This window comes from Protopterus annectens, chromosome 12.part0 (assembly GCF_019279795.1).
Source record: "Protopterus annectens isolate FY-2018-M chromosome 12.part0, PAN1.0, whole genome shotgun sequence".
NCBI classification, from domain to species: Eukaryota; Metazoa; Chordata; order Ceratodontiformes; family Protopteridae; genus Protopterus; species Protopterus annectens.
Genome location: NC_056746.1, coordinates 530,534,938 through 530,561,482, shown reverse-complemented (window position 1 = coordinate 530,561,482; position 26,545 = coordinate 530,534,938). Strand labels below are relative to the sequence as shown.

The 26,545-nt window shown below is 43.1% G+C and overlaps 1 long non-coding RNA gene across 1 annotated transcript in view; it reads left to right on the top strand.

Moving 5' to 3' along the window:
* Positions 1-347: 347 nt before the first annotated feature.
* Positions 348-26,545, top strand: part of LOC122816699 — a 53,795-nt gene continuing 27,597 nt past the window's right edge. The window contains exon 1 of the long non-coding RNA XR_006367092.1: positions 348-707. This is a non-coding gene — a long non-coding RNA (uncharacterized LOC122816699). The remainder of the gene's footprint in view (positions 708-26,545) is intronic.

Sequence of the window (26,545 nt, the reverse complement as noted above, 5' to 3'; positions counted from 1 at the left end):
AGTTAATAGCTCTTGTAAGTTTGGTAATTCAGTGCGCTTATTTGAAAATTGGGCTATCTGCACTTCATTAAAACACATGGTTAATGTAATCTTTTTTTTTTCAGCTTTTCCCGGTTAGGGGTTGCCACAGCGGAACTCCGGTCCACTAATGATTGGCAGTAGATTTTTACGAACGCTGAGGTGCCAGATCGACGTCCAACCTTCAACGAAGGCACGCCCATTTACGCATGTCTTTCGAACGCCACCCAACCGCGGGGAGGACATGCAGACTCCACACTGAAGGCACTCCCCACACTCCAGACGAGAATCGAATGGGAGAACATCTTGCTGTGAGGCAACAATGCTACCGCTGCACCACCGCGGCATACATGGTTAATATAATCTAATTTGCAAAAAAGTGTATAAAATCTGCAATGATTTCATTGCTTGCCTTTGAATAGTAATATCTGCTACCCATCGGTTGTACAGGAAATTCCCCATTTGTTTGTAAGTTGTTGCAAATTTCTTCAAATGTAGTGACCTGACTAATCCAGTAGTTGATTTCAGTGATTGTTTAATGAATCAACATTGATAAGAGAAATATGTCTTAAGTTGCATATTGCAGATGGAATCACTTGCATTGTTTTTCTTCTAGTACCTAGATCGGATAGGACAGCTTTTCTTTGGAGTACCACCCAAACAGACATCATCATACGGGGGAATATTAGGTAATTTTGAGATACATTTTACTATTTTTTTACAAGTAATCGAGACTGTATACCCTCAGAACTACAGTAATTAACTTTAATGTTTATTTTTACTCAGTGTCATGTAAATTCACTTGAAATTTTGTCACAGCCAGTCTGCTTATTATTTAGGTCTTTGATCTTGTAATGTTGAATGTGTTTGTGAATTATATTAATAAAGATTAAACGGGATTTTTGAAGGGTCATGGGCCATAGGCATTATAGCTCTCAACATTTCTCCTCCAAAATTTGGAACATGATCTCTCATAATGTGGAGCACTTACTAACAGCTACAACTAGGAAGCTCTCAACATAATTAAAATGTACTACTTTATATTTACAAATTGTTTTGCTGGTGAGTTGGTATGCTTCAGCATTGTTTACTATAGATGTATGACAAGAAAAAAATCTCAGCAATGTGCAGCAGGATGCAACATGGAAGTTTAAGATCAAAATGAGGAATATTCCTCTTAATGAGGCACAGTTGAGAGGTATGGCCACAGGCTTACTTCTCATTACAGTTCTTACTGGAGACGGGCATGTCTCTTTGTTGTTTGTGTTACACGTTTCTCTGTGTGTTTACTTGAGTGTCATGTACTGCACATGCAGGAAAAAACAGTACCTTCTTGTGAAATTACAGAACAGACAAACCTTTGTTTCCTGCAAAACGTTATAGCGCTCACTCTGCACATCATTTTCCCAGTGTATATTCCGAGGATGTACTGCACATTAGACACAAGTCTAACAAATTTATTTTATTGCATATGAATATGTCCTTCCTTATCAAAGTTGCAGTATTCCTTATTGAAGGAGTATCCTCCCGAGGATAGCTGTACATCATCTGGCCAGCAAACCAAATCCTTAAGCCCTTCCATGCACCATACATCAAACGTGTATACTATGTCCAAGACATAAAGTATATAAGTGCCTTATAGATTCCTAATCCCCAGAACAACTTTGCTGCCAGTCTAAACACACTTTTTTATTTCTGCCTATCAAGTCATTCTCGTTGTTTCAGCTTCCAAGCCTCTGTGAAGTAAGTACCCTATTGGAGACTTTCTTCTTTCTTTTTGTTGGGTTACTGTTTTACATGTCAAAAAGAAAGGGAAAATTAGTCTGGGAGGCATATACCCCTTAAAGATAGACATGAGAAGTGCCTTTTCTGCTTAGGTGCAGACCTTGATCATGATCGGTGTGCTGTTAGTCAGGCTTTTAAACCCAAGACCTTATGAAGCCATTTGTCCTCCCTTTCTGTGAGTCTTGAAATCTGAAGTTATTTGCCGAGGGAACCATGGCTTCTGAATCCACGTGCCCAGACGTTCAGCTGCCTCTTAAGAAGTTGAAAAAGTTAAGAGACTTCTGCTTTCCATGCTGTACCAGACACCAGAGTCGGGTCATATGAAGAACCCGAGAACTGTCATGAACCAGTTATAGGTCAACATGGGATTGGTTTCTCACACGTCCGCTGAGGTTGAGTATATATTTGCTTCAAACAAGAAGGGAGAGCCACGGCTGATTTCAGAAGGGCCTAGGGGATTCCCCAGACACTTGTGAAGGAAGAGGTTCCTGGTTCCCTCATTGAAGTCAGGCAGGGCTCTGAGCCTCCTATACTTTTTAGGACTGAGGTTTCTCTGAAGAAAAGGCAAAAGTCCCAGCATGCAGCTCTGGTGACCAAGGATCCTCATAAAGAGTGACAGGATTTCACTTGGGTCTTTATAAGGCCCTTATGGCCTTGAACACCCGCCCCCCCCCCCCCCCCCAATTACTTGTGCCTTCTACTGTTACTTTTTTCTTCCACTCCATCTAAAAGACTTGGGGAGTCTGACTCTTCTGATGAACATTGTGGGATTGGATTCTGGGGATGAGTCACTGGCATATTCTTCTCAAATCCATTCTCCTGTTGCTGTAAAGTCAGACAATAAAGGTACTCTTTCTCTGGATTTCCCTATTGAGAAGCTTTCGTTTTGTGGCACCATTATAAAAATGCTGGACCATTTTCAGTTGGTGATTTCCCTAATTTCTGAAGTCCAAAAAAAGGTATTATGCTCTTTTACAAATTAATTTTTCCAGGCCTTTTGCAGATGTTCTTCGTCTTTCACTGTTGCAGTCATCACATTTGGGTTATCTGCTTGCAGTGGCCCTCATTCGGCCTGATTATCAAAGTCTTGGGTCCTGCGTTGGTTGTTGCTTCATCTTCCATGACGTCAGGTAGACAGGGGTAGAAAGCATGCAGCCGATGCCATTACATCAGTTTTTCTTGCCCCAGATGTCAGGTGTCCCCCTAATGGGAAGCAATTAAATATATATAAACAAGGTTATACCTCCAACAAAAAAGCAAATACACCAAAAAGCTTTTAAGCATAGTAAAAAGGAATAGAGGTATAGCCAAAAGAAGTCAGGGGGCTGGAGGGAGGGTAACCAGGACTGCAACAGTGAATACACTCGAACATCTACATTTATGGCAAGTGTACACGACTGTACTATGTTCTTTGTGTTTCAATGTTGCAGTCATCACATCTGGGTAGATTCCCAAAGCTAAAGATGGGAGGAGGAATTTAGATAGCATTAGGACCAGCTATAAGGCCCTGCAAGACTGCAGTGGCAAAACCAGCTCTGGATTTAGAGAAAATTGGCAAATGGTAATGCTTGGTGAAAGTATGTACAGAACTCCAGGTAACAGCTTCTATGATGTCCCTGGTAGGGACACCTCTGGGAAAGGCTGTAGAGGTAGATGCAGCCCTGGTTGAATGAGGTCTTATCCCCTGTGGGATAGGTTTTCCATGGTGCTTATAGCAGAAGTGAATGCAATAGCCTATCCATTTAGAAATGGTTTGCTTTGAAATGGCCTTCCCCTCTGCCCCTGCAGCAAATGCCACCAGCAGCTATTCAGATTTCTTGAGAGGTTTAGTCCTGACCAAGTAAAATTTTCTGTGCACATCAAAGGAGTGCAGTATCTGTTCCCCTTTGTTCTGTGGATTAGAAAAGATGGTTGGCAAATGAATGTACTGATTAAGAGCCACACTGGATACTACCTTGGGTATGAAGGAGGGATTGGTCCTAAGGGACACCCTGTCCGCATGAAAGATGCTGAAAGGCTCCACTGCCATAAGGGCCTGTAATTCAGACACCCTTCTAGCTGAAGTGATGGCTAAAAGGAAAGCTGTTTTCCAAGAAAGGAATTTCAGCTCTGAATTTGCAGCTGGCTCAAAAGAAGGTAGAGTAAGATTTCTAATACAAAGTTAAGGTCCCAGGCTGGAGTAGGAGCTCTCCTGGGTGGTCTTAGGTTTTTGGCTCCTATGAGGAACTGCTTGAGCAGAGGATGAGAGAAGAGGGGTGGATCTGTGTTGTAATGAGTTGAAATGGCTGAGGCATAAATTTTGATGGAGGAAAAGGAAAGGCCCTTGTGAAGCATTTCAGTTAAGTATTGAATAATCTGAGATAAATTGGACACTGCTGTGCCCATCCCCTGAGTTTGATTCCAGGAACAAAATCTTTTCCATTTTTCAGCATAAGATTTTCTAGTACTAGGCCTCCTTGCCTCCAAAATGACATCCAACACTTGTTTAATGAGGGATGGTAATGGAGAGATCAGGTAATTAGCCAGGCTGCCAGGTTCAGGGTTTGAAGCTGTGGGAGCAGAATCTGGCCTTTCTGCTGGTACAGCAGGGTAGAGGTGTGAGGCACGTGCCATGGTACCAACAGATGTCCTTCAAGGATGCATCTGCAGTCATAACATATGGGTTGTCCTGCCTCAGGCAGCCCTTCGGTCGGCCGGATTCCAAAGTCTGGGTCTGGCCTCGGCTGATGTCGCACTTTCCCCGACGTCAGAGCATCTGGGGTATAAAAGCATCAGCCGACGCCATTTTCCCCAGTCTTTCTTGCCGCTTGGTGCCCGAAGCAGAAGCTGTTCGTAAGTGCCGGTCGGTCAGATCCAAGTGAATTCAGCTACCGAAGACTTTGAAAAAGCTAAGTACCCCGTTGGGGACTCTTTCTTGCCTCAGCCAATGTCAGACAAAGTAAATAATTGTTTTATAACTTGTGGGAAACAAATACCTCATAAGGATTTCCATTCCTACTGCCTTCCTTGCTTAGGCCCAGACCATGACGTATCGGCCTGTTCAGCCTGTGCTTCCTTCAACCGACGAACTCTTAGACGTCGGTCGGAGTTTGCAGAGGAATTTTTTGGGGCCAATTTCGCATATAAAATGTCGTCGGAGACTCCGACTTCGCATTTGGTGAAAAAACGGAAGGATAAGGACCGACACTCGCAGCCCGCGGTTTTGGCTGAAACCATGGTAAGGCCTACCGCGAGTGTCTCGGTTTCGGCCGAAACCGATTCCTCGGAGATTCCTTCTTCCGAATCCATTCAACCGACCACCGCGGCCCGGGAGGCCCCGGCTGAGTTGGCTACCGAGCTACCTACCGAAGCCAGTGTCCAGGAAATGTCCGACACTATACCTTTGGACATTTCTATTCCTGCACGTGGGGCAGCTAGGCCCCCTGCTTCCATGTCCATTAAGGCCTTTTCTAGGGCTAAAGCTGCTAAACTTTCTAAAGCTTTGCCTCCCAAGACTACCTCCCAGAGGCCTTCCTCTAGTTCTCAGATCCTCAGCCTTGCAGAGGACCTTATTTCTTTAGAGGTTCACAACCTCACCCAGACAGGGCCTCTCACCCTCCACCAGACAAAAGGCCCAGGACAGACCCCTCTGACTCGCACTCTTCAGATGAGTCCACGGATGGATCTGAGTTGTCAGACCACCAAGAGGAGGCTTATTCGCCCTATGAGGATTCTGATGCTGAAGAATCTATCCCTTCGGCCTCCCCTCCTGAAGAGTTTTCCTTTGGTGAGACTCTACACTCCATGAGAGAGCATTTTCAATGGCAAGGTCAGGAATTCTCTGATTCTAGAAAAAGATTAAGGACCTTTTTACATTTGCCTCAACATAGGCCCTTAGCTATACCTCCTGTTTTGAATGTAATTGATGATGTGTACAATGATGTCAGTACAGCCCCTGATACTCTCCCTCCGGCCCCTGCCAAACCTGATAGATACTACAGGGTCCCGAATTCTCATTTCCATCTGTATAAAGCCCATTCTGCAGACCCAGAAACTATTTCGCAGGGCCCTAAAGGGGTTGCAGCCGCCACTGCCAAAAATCCTCTACCCTCTGAAAGAGAGTCTAGAGCTTTAGAGAGATGGGGAAAGAAGGTATATACTTCTGCAACTCTTTCTGTCAGGGCTTTGAATTGTCAATTTCATATGATACAGTACCAAGAGTATTTGTTAGATGAACTGAATAAGAAACTTTCTTCTCCTGAACCCCTTAACCGTAAATCCCTTCAGGATTTGGTACACAAACTCACAGCAGGTTAGTAATCATTTCTTAAAATGTGGCTATGATGCATTGGAGGCTTCATTTAGGTCAGCTATGACTGGGGCAGTCATTCGTAGGCATGCCTGGCTGAAGGAACAATCTTTGCCAGACCATGTTAAAGCTAAACTCCTGGATGCTCCAATGGAGAAACAAAATTTATTTGGCTCCTCTGCTCAGGAGGTCTTAAAAAAGTTTGAAGAAAAGGCAAAATCTGTGCAAACAGTTAAGGATTTTCCTGCAAGTACAACCACCGAGATTCAGCAGAAACTGGCCTACTAAGAATTGGTCCTTTCCAGACTCGGACAGAGCCCAGAGAGGCAGGAACAGATGCCCTAGAGGCAGAGGCCAATCGAAGGGCTCCTACAGAGGCCGTCAGTGGCAGCCTGCCAACCAGAGGAGTAGTGCAACAGCAGCAACAACAACTACTACACCAGGACAGGTTCAATGACTTTACTCTGATTCCGCCTACCAGGGATCAACTGGAAGCACCCTTGGGCGGAAAGCTGGCTTTATTCTCAAAAAACTGGCATTATATTACAAGGGACACATGGACACTGCAAATAATAGACAAAGGATACAGGTTCCACTTCCACACTTTGCCAAAAAGAAACGGAATGCCAAACCTACCACCAAATCAGAGGGCAGAGGCTTTAAGGCAGATCAACAACTTGCTTCAAATGAAAGCTATAGAAAAGGTACCTCTTTCAGAACAAGGCCAAGGATTTTACTCCAGACTATTCCTTGTACCAAGAAAAGAAAAACAATGGAGGCCTATTCTCGACCTGTCTGCACTGAATACTTAGCTCATTGTGCCAAAATTCAAGATGCTGACCCTACAGCAACATCTTCCCATGTTGGGCAAGGAGTCTTGGCTGGTGACTGTAGATCTCAAGGAGGCATACCTGCACGTCCCTATTCGACCAAGTTGCAGAAGACACCTCAGATTTCTTGCAGGATCAGAGCATTATCAATTCTCAGCATTGCCCTTTGGCTTATCTACTACGCCCAGAGTATTCACGAAATGCCTGGCATCAGTAATTGCACACTGCAGACTTCAGGGGATTCAGATCTACCCATATCTGGACGACTGCCTTATACAAGCGGACAACAAGGGAAATTTGATAAAGGACTTGGCCTATGCCATCCACCTGCTACAGGCTTTGGGATACACAGTCAACATCCAAAAGTCAAGACTTGTGCCATCCCAAAGAATGACCTTTTTGGGTGCAGATCTGGACACAACCACCCAAATGGCTTTTCTCACAGAAGAAAAACAAAAACAACTTCCAGATTATTTCATGATTCTGACAAAACAAACTCAGCTTACTGCAAGGAAAATCCTGCAGGCCCTAGGTTACATGGCATCCTGCATAATTCTGATACCACAGGCCAGGCTGCATATGAGAAAATTACAATGGTACCTAAGGAGTGTATGGTCTCAACACAGTCACAGTTTAGAAACTTTGATACCAATCATTCCTTGCCTTCAAAAGGAATTTCTGTGGTGGGCTCAGGCCTGCCAGTCCAACAGAGGGTTGCCTTTCAACAAACCAAAAACAAAACAAACCATCACCACGGACGCTTCAGACCGAGGATGGGGAGCACACATGGAGGGCAAATGTATCCAAGGCCTATGGTCTCAAGGTCAGCAATGCATGCACATAAACCAAAAGGAAATGCTGGCAGTGATGCATGCAATCGAGGCTTTCAAACCCTTCCTCCATCAAGGCCACCTGTTAATAAGGACAGACAACACCACAGTCATGTGGTACATAAACAAGCAGGGAGGCACACACTCCTACCCTCTCTGCCGGCTGGCTATGAATCTATGGGAACTATGCCTGAACCTCAATATCCAACTACAGTCCCAGTTCATGCCAGGAAAAAGAGAATACACTGGCAGACAGCTTAAGCAGAACTACCATGGATGCACACGAATGGATGCTGCACCCAGACATCTTCCAAATCATAGCAAAGGCATGGGGAATGCCAGAGATATATCTGTTCGCCATCCCCCTTAACCATCAGCTGAAGACATTCTGCTCAAGGACATACCACCCACAAGCTTGGAGGGTGGACTCTCTCTCTTTCAGCTGGAAAGCTCTAAAAGTGTATGCCTTCCCACCTCTCCCATTGATGTACAAGGTTCTACTGAAGATCAGGGAGGAGCAGCCAAGAGTGATTCTGATAGCTCCAGACTGGCCAAGGTATCAATTATTGAGAAGCATGTCACAGGCAAAACCATGGCCTCTCCCCCTATGGCCTCTTCTTCTGACGCAGAACAATTTCAAGATCATGCATCCCAACTTGAAAACATTGCAGCTAACTGCCTGGAAAATTCCTTAAATCCCAAACAAAATGTTTTATCACAGAGAGTGAAGGACATCATCTTGGAAGCTCGCCGGCCTTCCACAAAGAAGACATACTCAGCTAAATGGAAAAGATTTCTCATTTGGAACACATCAAAAGGCTCAGATGTGACAGTGGCAAGCATGACACATATTCTGGAATACTTAGCAGAATTGTTCCACAATGGCCTGTCCTATTCTTCCATTAAGATTCATGCCTCAGCAATTTCAGCAGAATACAATGTGGATCCACCTATCTTCTCACACCCTCTCCTCAGGCAATTTCTGAGAGGGATCAAAAATATTAAACCTCCAAGAAAACCCCCTCTACCCGCTTGGGATCTCAACTTTGTGTTGGAGAAACTAACACTTCCTCCTTTTGAAGCAGCAGCATCAGCAGATCTACAGTTTCTGTCTTGGAAAACTGCATTCCTTCTGGCAATAACTTCAGCAAGAAGAGTATCTGAGTTACAAGCATTAATGGCAGTACAGCCATTTCCTATCTTCCATCAGGACAGAGTTTCACTAAGAACCAATCCTACTTTTATGCCAAAGGTGGTATCTAGGGTATCCTTGAACCAAGCTATTCACTTGCCTACGTTCTTCCCGAATCCACAGAATAGAGGGGAAAAACTTCTGCACACCCTGGATATACACAGACAACTACGCTACTACTTGGACAGAACTAAAACTAGCAGAAAGACTGACCAACTATTTGTAGCATATGCTACTGGGGTGCAAGGAAAAGCAATTTCCAAACAGACAATTTCAAAATGGATAGGAAATTGCATTCGATTTTGTTACTCCTTTCATGGAAAGACAGTTCCTGAAAACATCAGGCCTCATTCCACAAGGGCCACGGCCACCACTACAGCCTTCCTATGAGGGGTGGCTACCAAGGACATTTTAGAAGCTGCTACTTGGAGCTCCGTGCATACATTTGCCAAACATTACAATCTACCTTTATACTCCAGATCCAGAGCAGGTTTTGCTACTGCAGTCCTGCAAGGGATATTAACTACACCATCCTTTTCTTAGTACCTCCTCCCCCAGATTGGCTATGGTATTCTACCCATATGTTATGACTGCAGATGCATCCTTGAAGGACATAGTACAGTTTTGTACCTACCATAAATGTAGATGTCCGATTGGTATGCATCTGCAATCAGGTTTACCCTCCCTCCTTCCCCTCTGTGGTATTCCTAGGGTGCTTACCCTTCTATTAGCTAGCTGGGGGATCTATTATGTTATATTTGTTTGTATATATGTATATATTTTTGAAAATGTTTGGAATGTATTGCATTCCTCCAAATTTAGCCTTCCTAGAGGGCACCTGGCATCTGGGGCAAGAAACACTGAGGAAAATGGCGTTGGCTGATGCTTTTATACCCCAGACGCTCTGACGTCGGGGAAAGTGCGACATCAGCCGAGGCCAGACCCAGACTTTGGAATCCGGCCGACCGAAGGGCTGCCTGAGGCAGGACAACCCATATGTTATGACTGCAGATGCATACCTATCGGACATCTACATTTATGGTAGGTACAAAACTGTACTTTACACACTGCATAAAAGGGGTACCAGTGTTGGCGTGGCCAGTCTGGTGCAATCAGTATCGTCCTTGGTTTGTCCTGTTTGATCTTTAGTAGTACCCTGGAGAGGAGAGGCAGAGGAGGAAAGGCATAAACTGATAGATTTTTCCAGGTGAAGAACAGGGCATCCACTTTCCAAGCTTGTTTGTGGGGAGTCCCTGTGCAGAATTTGTCCAACTGGTAGTTCTGGGGGAAGGCAAATAGGTCTATCTCTGGGCTCCCCCATTTGTTTATCAACATGTTGAATGTCTTTGGTTCCAGTTTCCACTCATGTGGGTCCATGAGATTTCTGCTTAGATCATCTGCCAGTGTATTTAGCTTTCCTGGCAGGAACTGAGCCTGTAGGTGCACTTGGTAGCTCAAGGTTGTGTTCCACAAAGCCATGGCTAGTCTGCAGAGAGGGTATGAGTGGGTTCCCCCCCTGCTTGTTTATGTACCACATAACAGTGGTGTTGTCCGTCTTTACCATTAATTGTTCTGGAAGAATGTGGTCCTTGAAGGCTGTCAGAGCATTCTGTACAGCTAACATTTCTTTTTGATTGATATGTAGGTGCATTTGACTTGGGTTTCAGTTGCCCTGAATGCACTTCACTGCCAAGTGAGCCCCCCCCCCCCCCCATGCATAGTCTGATGCGTCTGTTAGGGTTTGGGCGGCAGGGGGTAGAGTGAAAGGCAGTCCCTTGTTTTGGTGGCAGGCCTCTGCCCACCAAAGGAACTCTAATAACTGTAGGCAAGGTATGATAGGAATCCTTGCTTGTAGATCCTGAGAATGTTGACACCATAGGATTTTTAGATACCATTGTAGTTTCCTCATATGCAGTCTTGCATATGGAATTAGGAGAATGCAGGAGGCCATGAACCCCAAGGCTTGCAGTATCTGTCTTGCAGATAGCAGGGTCTTTGTGGCCATTAGTTTGAAGTAAGCTTGAAGATAACCCAAATGTGATGACTACAACAGTGAATACACTCGAACATCTACATTTATGGTAAGTGTACACAACTGTACTTTCTTTCCATTTTAGAAGCCCTTTTGGACACATTTGCTGCTGCCTTCCAGGCTGCTACATCACAACCTCTTGCACCTAAGAAACCTGACAGACTTTGCGATGTACTTGAATCTCAAAAAGTTGTTCTATAATAGGATCTTTGATTGGAAGTGTTTACAACTTATTTTTATATCCCAAGTAGACTAGAGTCCAATGAATTTCTCCTCAGGTAGACAGCAAATGTTGGGGATGCAATAGGGAAGAAAGAGGTAACTGGGAACATATTTTCTGGGAGTGTAATGAATTGGCATACTTTAAAGATTCCCTGCAGACTGCTGTGTCAGAGATACTGGGTGAGCAACCTGGTGTAACATTTTATACAGATCGGAATTGCCTAAACATAGTAAGGTCTTGCTTAGTCTAATTATGGTGACTGCCAAAATAGCAATTACTAGAAAATGGAAATCAAAATGTAAACAAACTTTACAAGTAGTACTGAATATATAACAGAGAGAAAACTCTGAAATTGGGATCTTTAGAAAAAGGGTAAGAGCAAATTGCATAGGAAAAAATGGGAATTATGGGAACAGTACATGCAGAGGAGGAACAAGGTTTAAAAGAAAGCAGGATTTGAATGAGCAATGTAATGTTTGACAGCGATTGAGTAGATTATAAATGATGTATAATGTGCAACTGCAATTATGTCAGTATAGTTTGTAATGTATATTTGCAACTAAAATTATGTTTTTTTCATTTACATAAATGGATTCCCTGTGTCATACATGATTGTTTAATAAGGATTTCTTGTTTAAAAAAATCTTCTATAAGAATCCTTCCACTAACTCTGCAGTCATTTCTTTTTCAGCTGATAAACCTTCCAGATTATTGTCTTCTTCCTAACTTCTCTCTTCTAAAAAGGCAGTGGAACTGTGGCTAGGCAAAGGAAAAATATAAGTTTATACCTTGGCCACTTTGGCTTTCAGAGCCGTAGACTTCCAGACACATATGACAAGGCAATGTGGTTGGCTGTTCTGTTTATACATTGGAAGGGTTTTGACTGACATGCCTGATTCCAAAGCTAAGACTTCTGCTTTTGATTTTGGTTGTCAGGTGGCTCTGCAGTCTGTCGAATGCAGTTTTGATGCTTCTGCATCTTCTAGGGCTGATGAATCAGGTTCTGTTTTACACAGGTACTCCTGGCTTGGATTGCAATTTCTTCCTGATTATTTAAAGGTCATGTTGTTGTATTCTGCCTTGGACTCCCAAATTCTGTTTGGTTCTGCAGCTGCAGAGCTTTTTAAAACCTTGCAAGTTAAAGGGAAGGTTATACAGAGCCTCAAACATTTTTTTTCTATCCCAATCCCTAAGTTTCAAACAAATTAAGTTTTTGTTTGTGTATAGACGGCATAATCCTCCGTTTAGCAGTAGGAAAGCTTCCAAAAGGATTTTTTTCGGACTAACCCACTTGGGATTTTAGGGGCCCTTTTTCCTGACAGATCCAGATCTTGTTTGTTTATCCTTCCCTGCCCCTTGGCCACATTCCTCTTTTTCTCTGGTTGACTCTGTCCTACCCCATCTGGCAGCAGATCACCACAGATTGATGTTTGTTTGTTTTTTTACATAATACAAAAGGGTTACTTCATGGTTTGGAAATACCTTCTACCCTTTTGAAGGATTCCTCAGCCTCCACTGTGCCATCTTCCTTATTTACCTCCAATTCTTCAGGACCTTTTGGCTTAGGGAACTATTCAGCCTGTCTCCCCCCCCCCCCCCCAGAGAGGCACAGGATTTTATTTCAAAATTTTTCTGGTGCCCAAGAAGGCAGGCTCTTGGCCCATTTTGCATCTCTTATTTCCCTACATTTTTCTGAGGGTCACCTCTTTCAAATTATTCTTTCTCCAGTCCCTGTTCCCTTTGCTACTTCCTCAAGCTTATCTGGTCACACTGGACCTGAAGAATACTTATCTACACATTCCTATTCACCATCTCTTTGGGAATTTGTTACGGTTCTCTTTCTTCCTCATATCCGTTCTCTGTTTTGTCTTTTGGTCTTTCTGCAGCTCAGTCTTTACCAAATGTCTTGCTCCAGTCATAGCGTACTGCAGACACCAAGGTATCCAGATTTTTCCCTGTCTGGATGACCTAATTTAAGCTCCTTCAGAATCTAGACTTTGTCATGCTACTGTGACAAAATGTGGGGTTTGCCCTCAATCTCAAAAGATCTGTTCTGATTCCTTCAGAAGGTTAAGTTTTTTTGCGATGCAGAATTCTAAACTTGCCTTTGGCTTTTCTTCCTCCCAAAATCACTTTCATGACAGCTGGCTTCCAGTCTCTTATTCCTTTAAAAGTGATGTCCACAAGAGAGTTGCTGTGGGGTACATGGTTTCCACCAATTCCTATGGTTCCTTTTGTCAGACTCCACATGAGTAAGCTTTAGTGGTATCTAAAGACAATCTGGCTTCAACTTTGTCATTTGCTGAAATTTTCCATTCCTCTCTTGCCTTGTCTCAAACAAGAATTTTCTGTGTTGGACCTCTGATATCTCTGAATCCAGGGTTACCTTTTCAAGCTGTTTCCCCTCTCTAAGGAGTTGTATACAGATGCTTCAGATCTGGGGTGGGGGACACCTTCTAACAGTACTAGGGTCCAAGGAGTATGGTTCTGTCCAGGGTGAAGAATCTTCTGATTTGAAAAGTGTATGCCATGTCTTTGTAGGGAATGTTTCTGCATGCTTATCCCCCTCTTCCTGTGTTGCCCAAGGTCTTATACAAGATCATGTGGGACAGACCCAAAATGTTACTGGTGACTCCCTTTTGGCAGTGACAGCATTGGTTCCCCCTTCTGTTTCATCAGGCCAGGGGCAGTCTTCACATTACCTTGCAGGATGGATCTCCTCACATAGGGCAAGAGCATTCTCATTCCCCCTCATCTGCCTGCCATAAATTTGACTCTTTGGGTTTTAGGGGTTTCATTCCTTTTCAACACCAGTTTTCTCAGGAAGTGTTTCTGGAGGCCAGGAGACCCACTACTACAAAATCCTGTATTGCTTAATGGAAAAAAAATTCTCATTGGTGCCACAGGCATGACCAGAACCCTGTTTTAGTGGGTTATTCCTACCGTTCTTCATTTGTGTGAGTTGCTCAATTTTGGACTAGCATATGGTGCAGCAGCAAGAAGTTCCCCGATTCATTTCTCAGCTTGGTTCTGTGCCGAGTCTGCATAGCCTCCCTCTGCCTGCATGAGTTTCCTCTGGGTGCTCCTGTTTCCTGTCACATTGACATGCAGTAGATGGGACTGGACACTCTAAATTGGCCATAGGTGTGCGTGTGCTTTTGTGAGTGTATGATGTGGAGGAATAGCATCAGCATGGCTAGCCACTTGGCATTGTAAATCTTGGCTCTAGATGATTGTCACTGTCGAAGTGACACCCTGACCACATGTTCAAAAATGGGAAAAGGGGTTGTGGATAGATGGTCATCTGTTAAAGTTAATTTGTCAGCCTCTTCTGCTTGTCTGCCCTTGGATCTGCCACTTTACTCTAGGTTTGAAGTTAAAACAATTTCTAAAATGCGTCCTTCACATTAGGCTCCCAAGAAAGCCCATACGACCTTCTTGAGATCTTAATTTTGTTTTGGAAAAAATTAACTTGGCCTCCTTTTGAATCTACTGCTTCCTCTACTTTGTAGTTCTGTACTTGGAAGACTGTTTTGTTGGTGGCTATTAATTCTGCCAACAGGGTCTCAGAACTCCAGGCTTTCATGACCATTCTTCCTTTGATTTTTCACAGAGATAGTTTCTCTCCAAATCAGTCATTCTTTTATGCCCATAGAGGTTAATGACTTGGTCTTAAATTAGCCCATTTACCTTTCTTCTTTTTCCCTTCACCTCAGAATTCTGGAGAGAGGATTTTGTGTACTTTAGATTTGCATAGATAGCTCATATATTATCTGGAAAAAACTAAATAAGTTAGAAAATCTGAGTAGCTGTTTCCTTTCATGCCAAGAAATTGTATTGACTTTGAAACCATCTCTTGAATTTCTAAGGCCATTTTCTTTGTTATTTGATTAATGTTAAATCAGCTTTCTTCCCTTTGTGCTCATTCTGCAAAGGTAGTATCCTCTTCTGGTGCTTTTTTTAAGGGTCCAAATGCTAGATACATTTAGAAGCAAGTGTGTGGTGTTCTGTACATACTTAACACAAGTTGGAAGAAGTGTCTAAGGCCAGAGCTGGTGTTGTCAGGGCCATCCTTCATGGCTTTTTGGAGGGTTCTTTGGTTGCTTCTTCCTCCTGAACTGTGCAGTAGCTTTTGTACTCTTCCTTCAGTAAAGAATAATGTAACGGTGATAAGTAAGGACATGATACAGTTGTGCAAGAACTTATTGTCATAAATGTAGATGTATTATGTTTCACTGTTGCAGTATTCCTTCCCTCCTTCCCCTTATTGGTTTCTGTTTTCTTGCCCTCTGGCTGATGGGTCTTTCTTTCTCCCCTTTATGGATGGACATGCTTTTTTTTTTTTTCCTCTTGGGTTGCTCTGGTTCTCCTGGGGAAATTCAGTACTGAGGATTAAGCACCCATATATCACTTATGTACCTTACATCCTAAACGTAGGACATGCATCTGATGTAAGGTGCCTGGAAGGGCCTAAGGATTTGGTATGCTGGCCTGACATATGGCTATGCTTGTTAGGTTATCCCTTCAGTAAGGAATGCTATTATGCTAAGGTGTCCTTCTATTCTCATGTTGCAGTATTCATGACTATAGAGGAGGTTGCTGCCTGCAGCACTGGACATCCGGCCAGTATACCAAAGTCTTGGGAGCAGGGGTACATGCAATGCTTGATGTCAGAGCCATAAACTGTCGTTGGCTATAAAAGTGACGTCTGCGTGTACCCACTTCAGAACTTTTTTACCGCAGTGATCTTTGAACCTCTGATCGCCAGTTTCGGGAAGCAGTTTGCCCATTTGACTCGGCCGTCTGCTTCAGATAAGTACCCTTTGGGCTGTTTTATCTATTCCTTAGCTTTTAAGTCATACATGTCAACTAGAAAGGGGAAGTGTGCTTGTGGAAGACAAATTCCACACAAGGACACTCATGATAAGTGCTTATACTGTTTAGGGGAGGCCGATGACCATGCATCTTGCGACATTTGTATATCGTTTGTGCCTAAAATACTTTGCAGTCGTCTGGCTGCATTAAAACTTTATCTAGAGAACCAGAGACTCTGGCATCTAGCATTAGGTATGGAGGGAGGGGTAGGTACTTCTAATGAGCCACCTCGGAAGAAGGCCAAAAAAGTTGAGCATGATGCCCATGCTTCACCTCAGGAGTCAATTGAGACTCTCAAGGCAGATGTTAGCCCAGGATCCCATCAAACATCTGTTTCTCTGCTAGACCCGGGAACTGTGATGGAACCCGATTCATCAGATATGCTGAGTACGTCTACTGAGCTAGATCAGCCATCCGCTCCTGATGGCGAAGAAGAACCATGGCTTGTGGTATTGGAAGGGCCTCTCCATGCTCTGCCTTCCTCCCAGACGTCGGCTTCTAAATCGACCCATCCTCCAACTCTGAAGAGGAAACCAAAATCAAATTTATGGAACAACAACTTGCACCTGGATGGGAAGTTTTTTCCCAAACACTTTTCAGGGCATTCTAGGCCCTCTAGTTTCAGGTACCTCAGTCTGCTCTTTCTACAATGCAGGCCTTTGAAGAATCAGAGGAAGAGCACTCCTCCTCTGCAGATTCCCTTACTTACTGCTCTCAGATTGAATCCCCCAAAGACTTCAGTACCCCTGAGGAAGAAGACTCGGTCAGTCCTGAATCTTCAGGGGAAGAATTTTCTTTTGGAGGTACCATCTCTCTCATGATAGAACACTTCAAATGGCAGGCTTCAGATGTTTCAGAAACAAAAAAAGAGGTATTTTGAATCATTGCAAATGGATTCACGCCTTCCCATATGCAGTCCCTCCATGGCTTCCGACCTTTCAAGATGCATTTTTGGCTGCTTCACAGGTCCCTGACTCTCAGCCCCCGTCTTCCAAACTACCAGACAGGTTCTATAAAGTCCCTCAGGCTACACAGTACTTGTTCAAGAACCCCCCCCCCCGCAGTCATAGCAGTCTCAGTTGACAAATCCTCTAGACAGCTGCCTTCAGCCTCTCTATTCCCCACTGACTAGGACAGCAAGTTTATGGATAGGCTAGGAAAAAAGGTCTATACCTCCTCCACACTTGTCATCAGAGCCCTAAATTATCAAACCCATATGGCCAGGTTTGTTTTGGACACCCTGTCTAGTGCTTCAGCTCTCATACCCTGATGTGCCAGACTCACCTGCTAAGACCCAACTTAACTCCCTACTCTCCAACACCTCACAGGTGACTAGGCACTCTATTAAGTACAGTTATGATGCAGTGGAGGCCTCTTCAAAATCTGCAGCTTCAGGCTCAGTCCTTAGGAGGTACACTTGGGTGAGGCTCCAACCCCTTCCTATGGATGTACAGAGCAAGTTGTTGGATGCGCCACTAGATAATAAGGCCCTTTTCGGTGAAGCTTCTGCAGAGCGCCTCAAATACCTACAAGAAAAGTGAAAGGAGTTGCAAAATTTAAAACATTTACTAGTTTCACCTATCCCTAGGTACCATAGGAACTACCCTCAAAGGACAACCTTTGTTAGGAGAAGGTCATCTCATTCTGCTCCATCACAGGCTAAGGGATGGAGGCAACCTAGGAAACATTCCACTCCTAGACTGCCTTCCTCCACTAACACCACTTCCTTTCGGAGGCAGCCTGACCAGGACAGAACCCCTTCACTGTGACTCAACCCCACCCTTTACCTAGCATTACAGATCTTCCGACAAGTCCTCTTACCAGGCACCTTGAAAGTAGTCACAGACAATGACTGTCTTGTGGTACATAAACAAGTAGGGGGAGACAAGGTCTTACCTCTTTGCAGCCTGGCCATACAGATTTGGTCCCTAACATCAACACTCCATATCCACCTGCAAGCAGTGTACATTCCCTCAGCAGAGAATGCAGTGGCAGATACTGTCAGTAGAGACTCTGCGCCATCTTATGAATGGATGCTTCACAGAGAGGTGTTCCAGGATCTTGCACACAAGTGGGGTGTTCCTCAGGCAGATCTGTTTGCCTCCTTCCATAACAGGCAGATGCCTCTGTTTTGTACAAGGGATCCACGTCCCCAGGCTTGGAAAGTAAACACCTTCTCTTTCTCTTGGGCAGGGATGTATCTTTATGCCTTACCCCTTTACACTGATTCAGAAGGTCCTTCTGAAGATCCAGGGGGACAAACCAAAAATCCTGCTGGTTACTCCCTCTTGGCCAAGACAGCATTGGTTTCCCCTTCTTCACGTATTACCCAAGGGCAATCGCCACAGGTTACCCCACCATTTCAACCTACTCACACAAGACAGGGGGTCCCTAATACACTCTCAGGTGACCAATCTCAGACTCACTTTATGGGTGATAGGGTTCTGATCCCCCATCAGACACCTATACTCAGAGGACGTACTCAATGTCCTGCAGGAGGCCAAGAAACCTAGTACCAGGAGAGATTATGTGGCAAAATGGAAAAGATTCTCCAGGTGGTTTCAAAAGAAAAATCAGGACCCTTTACTCATTCCTGTACCCATGATCCTTCCTTACTTGTGTGAGCTTCTACATTCAGGATTTGTGTTAAGGTCCACTTGTTTGTCATATCCACTTGTCTTCCTTTGCTACCTCCTTTGACATCCAGATTAGAGGTTAAGCTCTTTTTGAAAGGGGTCCTTCACATCAGACCCCCTCGTAAGCCATTTCCTCCTACATGGGACTTAAATTTTGTCCTTGAAAAACTCACCTTACCTCCATTTGAGCCAGCACACTCAGCATCACTAAAGCTATGCACCTGGAAAAAAGTACTGCTGGTGGCCCTCCCATCCGCCAGGAGGGTATCAGAAATTCAAGCCCTGGTGGCCATCCCTCCTTACCTCACCTTCCATAAAGACAGGGTCTCCCTCAGGACTAACCCTTAATGCTAAGGTGGTTAATGAGCTATCCTTGAATCAGACCATTAACCTTCCTGTCTTTTTTCCTCATCCTCAAAATTCCTCTGAAAGAACTCTACGTTCCTTAGGTGTCCACAGACAACTTGGTTATTACCTGGACAAAACCAAACCCATTAGAATGTCTGACCAGCTGTTTGTCTCCTTTCACCCAAGAGCCTTGGGGAAGGCAGTCTCAAAACAGACCATATCTTCATGGGCTTCAAAGGCTATCTCTGCATGTTACTCCCTTCATGGGAAAGATCTAACTGAAAATGTGAGAGCTCATTCCACCAGGGCAGCTGCTTCTTTCATCAGCCGCCTTTAGGGGGCTAGACTGTGCTTCTATTCAAAAGCAGCTACCTGGTCATCAGTCCATTCATTTACCAGGCATTATAAACTAGATTTGGTTTCTCGAGCCAGAACTGGATTTGCTAGATCTATCCTATATCTATCCTACATGGGCTCATAGACCAGGGACCTCATCCTTCCTCCCAGGCTCATACCTAAAGCTTTGGTACTTTCCCTGCAGTCATGAATACTGTAACTTGAGAATAGAAAGACATAGAATAGTTGTGTAAGAACTTAACCATACTTAGATGTCCTTCTCTTCCATGTTGCTGTATTCAGTCCCACTGTCCTACCCCCCCCCTTTACCTGTTGGTCTACCTGATGGGACATCTCTCTCTTTCTCTATCAGTAAAACCTCAGCAGCAGGCACATACCTCCATGAGGCGCCCCCTAGCCTGGTCTCCCATGTGGGTCTGAAAAGCTTCCCACTTTTCCACTTCCTTGCTTACCAGGGGTACTACTGTATGCGGCAGTCTATTCTGAAGTGGGTACTTGCAGACATCACTTTTATAACCAAAGTCGGTTTATGGCACTGACATCAAACGTCGCATGTACGCCTGCTCCTAAGACTTTGGTATACTGGCAAGATGTCTGGTGCTGCAGCCAGCAACCTCCCCTACAGTCATGAATGCAGCAACATGGAAGAGAAGGACATCTAAGGTTATGGTAAGTTTTTACGCAACTATTCTTTCTTACATTAAAAGAGTACTTTCTGGAAAAAGTGTACACATATGTGCGACATTTTCAGTGTGTTGTGTTCTCCCAGGCTTGCCCAATAACCAGAAGCAAGTAAATAATTTGAGTTTGTGTTTTAACAGTACACAATTTAAAGTACTGCTGTTGCAACACAAAACAAAATTATAATTTAATCTCTGTATATCACCTATACATACATGTTTTCATGTATCTAAGTCACCACCACTCTTGGTTGAATGGTGACTGTTAAAATCGTAAATGTTCATCATGTGATCTCTACTCCAGTAGCCTTAGATGTAGGGGGTTATATCCTCCCAAGGATATAAGAACCAGCCAGCTTCCAAAGCTTAAAGGGATCTTCCACACACACTAACTGTTGCCATCTCAAGTAGATCAAAAAGCAAACAGTGGTTTGGGTATAAAGGCATTCAGAATTTTCCTGCCGCCAAAAAGTGCTCCTGTTTCAGGCTTTCGGGGCATGGTGGTCAGCTAACTGTTCTACAGTGATGGGCAGTTAACTTCTCTTCAGAGGTTAAGCTAGGGTAAAGGGTTATAAGTGACTGTCACATGACTTTTAGACACTTTTTACTGTGAAGTACGAATTTGTTAATTTTGTTGAAAGAACTTAAACTTTGTTTTTCCTAATGAAAACATGCTAAATTAACTTGGAGGGCTGGGGTAAGTATTTGTTTAAAGTACATTTCACTGAGTTTTTGTTTTGGTGGAAAAGTCTTAATACTTGTTTCACTGACTGCTGCCAGTCTTTCTAGGGATTCAGACAACATTTTCAACTTCACCATGGAACAACCTATTGAGTCCTCAGTTCTTCCTTTTTTCAGACACAGAAAAGAAACTTTCCAGCCTTTGCCCCTTCAGCAGGTAACAGATTTGCAGTTGGGTGACTCTGCGGTGACGATTTCTGGCTTCTCAGACCATTTATCCCTCAGGTATAGCCCCTACAGTCACCATGTTCTTTGTGACTGTTGGAGTGCCCTTTGTGGGCAGGGGAGAATCACTCTCCTCACCCTCTGAGGACCGAGCAGGGAATACCTCTCTGCTTAACCAGACTGGGTGCCTGTCCTTGGGGAGGATTTGCCTGTCAAAAGTAGGTCTGTTTCTTTAGAAATTCCTGTCAAAAAGAAGTTAGACATCCAACTTCTCCTAAATCTATTACATTTGACAGAAGTGATGTATTGGGCTTAGTTCAGGCTCTTGACCTTTCAGTTTTGGTGTTAATGCTAAGAGAAAAATCAATTTTTCATTGTCTGAGGATTTCCAGGACATAAAACAGGAAAATGATTGTGAGAGGGACAACTTCTGTTTCCTCTCCTCAGGTTTCTGATTCTGGCTTTTGAGTGTTTCTTCCGATACCTGAAACCATATCCAAAGAGAATCAGTTGTTTAAGTAAAACCATAATAATATTCCACCATCTTTAAAGGAGTATTATGAGTTATGGTAACTGGAATTTCCTGAACTTATTCAATTTCCTTCTGTTCCTCCAGTATTGGAAGATGTTTTTATTACAGCCTATAATTTGCTTGATAGCCTGCCCTCTGCCCCTAAAAAGCAAATAGATTGTGTAAAGTTACTCAGTGTTCTAAGTTTTTCTCTTCCCATATTTGAGCCAGCAGTGATTTCCCTGGTAAATCCTGCTGCTGCTAAACATCTGTTTAAATGCTACTCCCTCCCTCTCTGGTAAGGATGGGAAGGGCTTTGAAAAAATTGGGGAAAAGTGTTATCTTCTGCAACACTTTTATTTTTAGAATGCTTAATTGTCACCGGTAAATGTAGTGTTTGCTTGCTTCTTTTGAGAATGAGGAACATTATAGCTTCTGTTCCCTCTTCTGAGGAACACTGTTCTTTGTGTTTTCTTATTGGTCCTATCTCTCAAGTGACTAAACACTACATGAAGTGCTTTTATTTTTCAGCTGATGCAGTTGGAATGGTTGAAGGTTTGCTAGGTTGCATACACAAAGTTTTCTTGAGGATGTTGAAATTCTCCTTTAATTAGAGGGGTTGTGTTTTAACCATCTGCTGTAGAGGTCCTTAAGAACTGTGATGAGAGAGGAGAAGGGGATTCAGGGAGTTTTCCAAATTTTTCAACCTCAGTTCTCCACATCAAGGTTTTAGAGCTACCTCTGCACCATTTTATATATATATATATATATATATATATATATATATATATATATATATACACACACACACACATATATACATATATATATATATATATATATATATATATATATATATGTATGTATATGTATCTAATCTCTCTCTCTCTCTCTGTCTATATATATATATATATATATATATATATATATATATATATATATATATATATATATATATATAAATGTCCGGCACCCCAATTGCCCGACAGTTCATTTGCCTGACATTAAGAAAAAGACAGATAACAGGTATATGTCCTTTTCCCCACAGTAGTGTGATCCTGGAGTTAGAATATATAGTTGGGGGGTGTGGGGGGTGAAGCCCCCCCAACTAATTTGGTTTTATATTGTCCACTTTGGTGTTTTATTGTTCACTAAAACCAAAGTAGGTGGGGGGCTGTGCGCCCCACACACACCCCTTATTATGTATTCTAACTCCAGAATCGCACTACTGTGGGGAAAAGGACATATACCTCTTATTTGCCTTTTTTAATTGTTGGGTAAATGAACTGTCGGTCAATTGGGCTGCCTGGAAATTCTGTTGGGCAAATGAACTTTAGGTCAAATGAATGTGACCCATATATATATATATATATATATATATATATATATATATATATATATATATACACACACACACACACACACACACACACACATACATACACATGTCTAGATATATCTATATCTAATCTATATACATACATATATCTATCTGTATATGTACATGTATAGATACACACACACAGAGACACTGGTCCCTGTCAGTTGATCAAGTTTTCAGAACCTCGAAATTCATATGGTTGAGACCATATGATCGAGTTTTTGAAAACTCAAAGCTTTTGAATGGAGATTACGATACAATGCAGATCTGGAAATGTACCATTTTCCTCACTGTAGTGTGATTTCAGAGTTGGTATATATAATTTGCTGGAGTGCAGGGGGGGGCTTATCCCAGCTGCAGAAATGTAAAAAAAAGGTAGATTTTTGTGTGTTTTGATGTTTAAGTTTTTGGAAACTCGATCATGTGTCTCGACCATATGAATTTAGTTTCTGAAAACTTGATCATCTGACATAGACCTATATATATATCTATGTATGTAAATAGATATGTATATCTGTGTGTGTGTGTATATATATATATATATATATATATATATATATATGTGTGTGTGTGTGTGTGTGTGTCTGTGTGTGTGTGAGTGACGAGAAGACTCCAAAAAGAAAGGAGTGAACCAGTTGATAGGAGGTTCTTAACATGGAAAACAGTTTTGTGATTGTTCTGACTTCTACAAGAAGAGCGTCTGAGTTGAAAGCTCATATGGTGGTCAACCTTGACTCATTTTCCACAAACATGGGGTTTCTTTGAATACTAATTTTTCATTTATGCCTGAAGTGGTGTCTGAGTTTACTTTGAGCTAAGCTGCCCATCTCTGTGTTCTTTCCAGAACCTAAAACAAGGGAGAAAAGATTCTTAGGTTCATAGGTGTGTACTAGGCTAATAGCCCTGGAGCCTTTACAAGCCTAGCCCATAGAAGTGCCCTGGCGTTGTGCCGCCCGATGTTAGTTCCCAGTTCTATCAAGTAGAGCCACTGGAGTAATCCCCAGGGTGAACTTTCTATTTCCCATCCACTCATCAAGATTTCTGTTGAAAAGGGCCAATGAGGTGCTCTGCTTGACATGTATGGGAATTCTGTTCCAGAGAATGGGCAGTCTCTGGGTTATGAACCTGTCTCTCCAGCATGTTCTGTTGATTGTGGTAATGAGGTTGAGGTCTCCGGAGTATGTGGTGTGGAGGGATTGGGATTTCTTTAGATTTAGCATTTCTAACAGAGCTGGGTCAGACATGGCTTTGTAAGTCAAGCAGAGATCGCCTCTTGGTAGACGATATAAGACAAAGAATATCAGGAGTTTTTTTGAGTCTGTTCCTGTAAGACATGTGTTTGTGAGGTACTTTTGTGGCCATTCCAGTTGTTGCATGTGTTAAGTGAGGTACATGCCAAATGGGGCATTATACTCTATGATTGGTCTAATGAAGGAAGAGTAGAGAGAGAGATTATGATCTCTTTCTTCCTGGATGCAAAATCCTTGGTAATGAGATGTGCCACATAGTATGACTTTCTGACCACAGTGGCAATGTGGTGGTCGAAGAAAAGGTTGCTGTCAACCTGTGTCCCCAGATCTCATGCAACGCCTTTGGTGTTCAGTGGGCTCCCATCGATGTGGGAACTGAGTTTTTCCCAAAGGGGTGACGATGCATTTTTTGGTATTAAGCTTAAGGCCATGGTTTTGACACCAGTCATTGGTATCAGTGAGGCATTTCTGTAGGATGCCTACATCACTTGGGGAGTTAATAATGGCTCCCAGCTTGCAGTCCTCTGTGAAGTTGGTCAGCCAGATTCCCTCCATGTTGGCCTGGACTTCTGAGAAGTAGATGCCAAACAAGAGAGGACCCAAAACCGATCCCTGTGGGACTCCACTTGTTAGTGGTCAGCAGTCTTACTTGGAGTCTGCTACTTTCACACTGTGGGTTCTGTCTGTGAACCAATTTGCAACCCACCTAGTGATATAGGGGTTGATGCCTAGTTTGGTGAGTTTATCAATAATTCCTGAGTGGGGAATGGTATCAGAGGCTTGGCCAAATCAAGGTAGGCTGTATGAACTGCCTTGCCCTCATCTACAGCTCTGGTGACTGACTCAAAGACATTAACCAGGTTGAGCAGGCATTATCTACCTTTCACAAAACCAAATTGCATGGGATCTAGAGTTTGGAGATTCCCTATATCCTTGTTAATTACGTCCATGATGATGCGCTTCATAGCCTTACATATCAGACCTGTCAGGCTAATGAGGTGATAATTCCCAGGGTCTGCAGTTACTCCCCCTTTCTGGAGATGGATGACTGTAGTAGTGCGCCATTCGGTAGGGACAAATCCTGAGGTGAGGCTGTGATTGAACAGGGCACACAGATGTGGTGCCAGTTTACTTTCTTTGTAGTTCATGGAGAATACATCCAGGGATATTGTCTGGTCTCATGGAAGCTGTATTCTTAACATTTGACAATGCAGCGTTAACCTTTGCTGCAGTAATGCTGGGTGCCTGACATTCCTCCTGTATTGTGATTGGTCCTGGGGGGGGGGGGTAAAGTTGGCACTGAGTCTGTCAGCCATTATGTTGGCAATATCTGTTGGCTCATAGGAGGTACCATTATGTAGTAACTCAGAGCAAACCTGTGTATTGCTTTAAAGATTCTTGATATAACTATAGAAGACTTTGTAGTTATTTTTAGTGTCTACCGCAATTCTGCCTTCATAGCTGGCTTTAGAGGTTTTGATGAGGGATCTCAACTTTTTGTTGAGGCTAATAATTCATACTGTGGATGGCCAAAGATGACTTGTACTATCTTGACATAACTAAAGCTGTCAGAAACTCTGACCAATTGTTCACTTTTTATGAAGGTGAAAAAAGGATCAACTTGACTTCTAAGATGGCTGCACAGTGAATAACAGCTTAATCCTAGCTCTCCCAATGTGAAAACAGAAACTTTGCAGAGAAGGACAGTAGATTTGTATTTATGGGTAAATTTCATTAGCTGGCTAGTAAGTGTACTCCCTGGATGCCAGGAAAAATGAAACACAAAGGACCAGTAAAAACTCTGCTACAAAAAGTGAGGAAGAAACACTGACAAGGGAAAGTTCTGCAGCTATTAAGCAAAAACGCAGTGCAACCTCCAGACATGAATTCCAGTAATCTACAGGAAGATAGAGGGCAACTGCACATAGACCTAGTTAAAATAAGCAAAACACTGGTGACTATATCAACACAAACAACAAAAGGCTGAAAAAATGGAAGAAGCTTTAAACAAATATCCAGATGAGGTAGTAAAGCTGTAGAAATCAGAGATCAAAATGAAGAAAAGACTGGCTGACTGAGACTGCTCAGAAGGAGATGTTTAAAAAAATAATAGAGTTGTAACACAACACGCTGGGAAAACCTGAGATTTTCAGCTGTACCAGAGAAGCTGGAAGGAACAGACTGCATTAATTTTATGAAAGCACAAATAAGCAGCTGGACTATTATTCCACAGCTGGAGTTATTAGTTGAAAGGGCACATCATCTGTGTGCTCCAAACCTGGCTATGAGAAAGCAACCTAGACCTTTAATAGTAAAGATGCAATCCTACTAGGAGAAGGAGTTGATTTTGACAAAACTGTGCCAGAGGGGCAAAGAACTAAAAGTGGGTGACAGTAGAGTGTT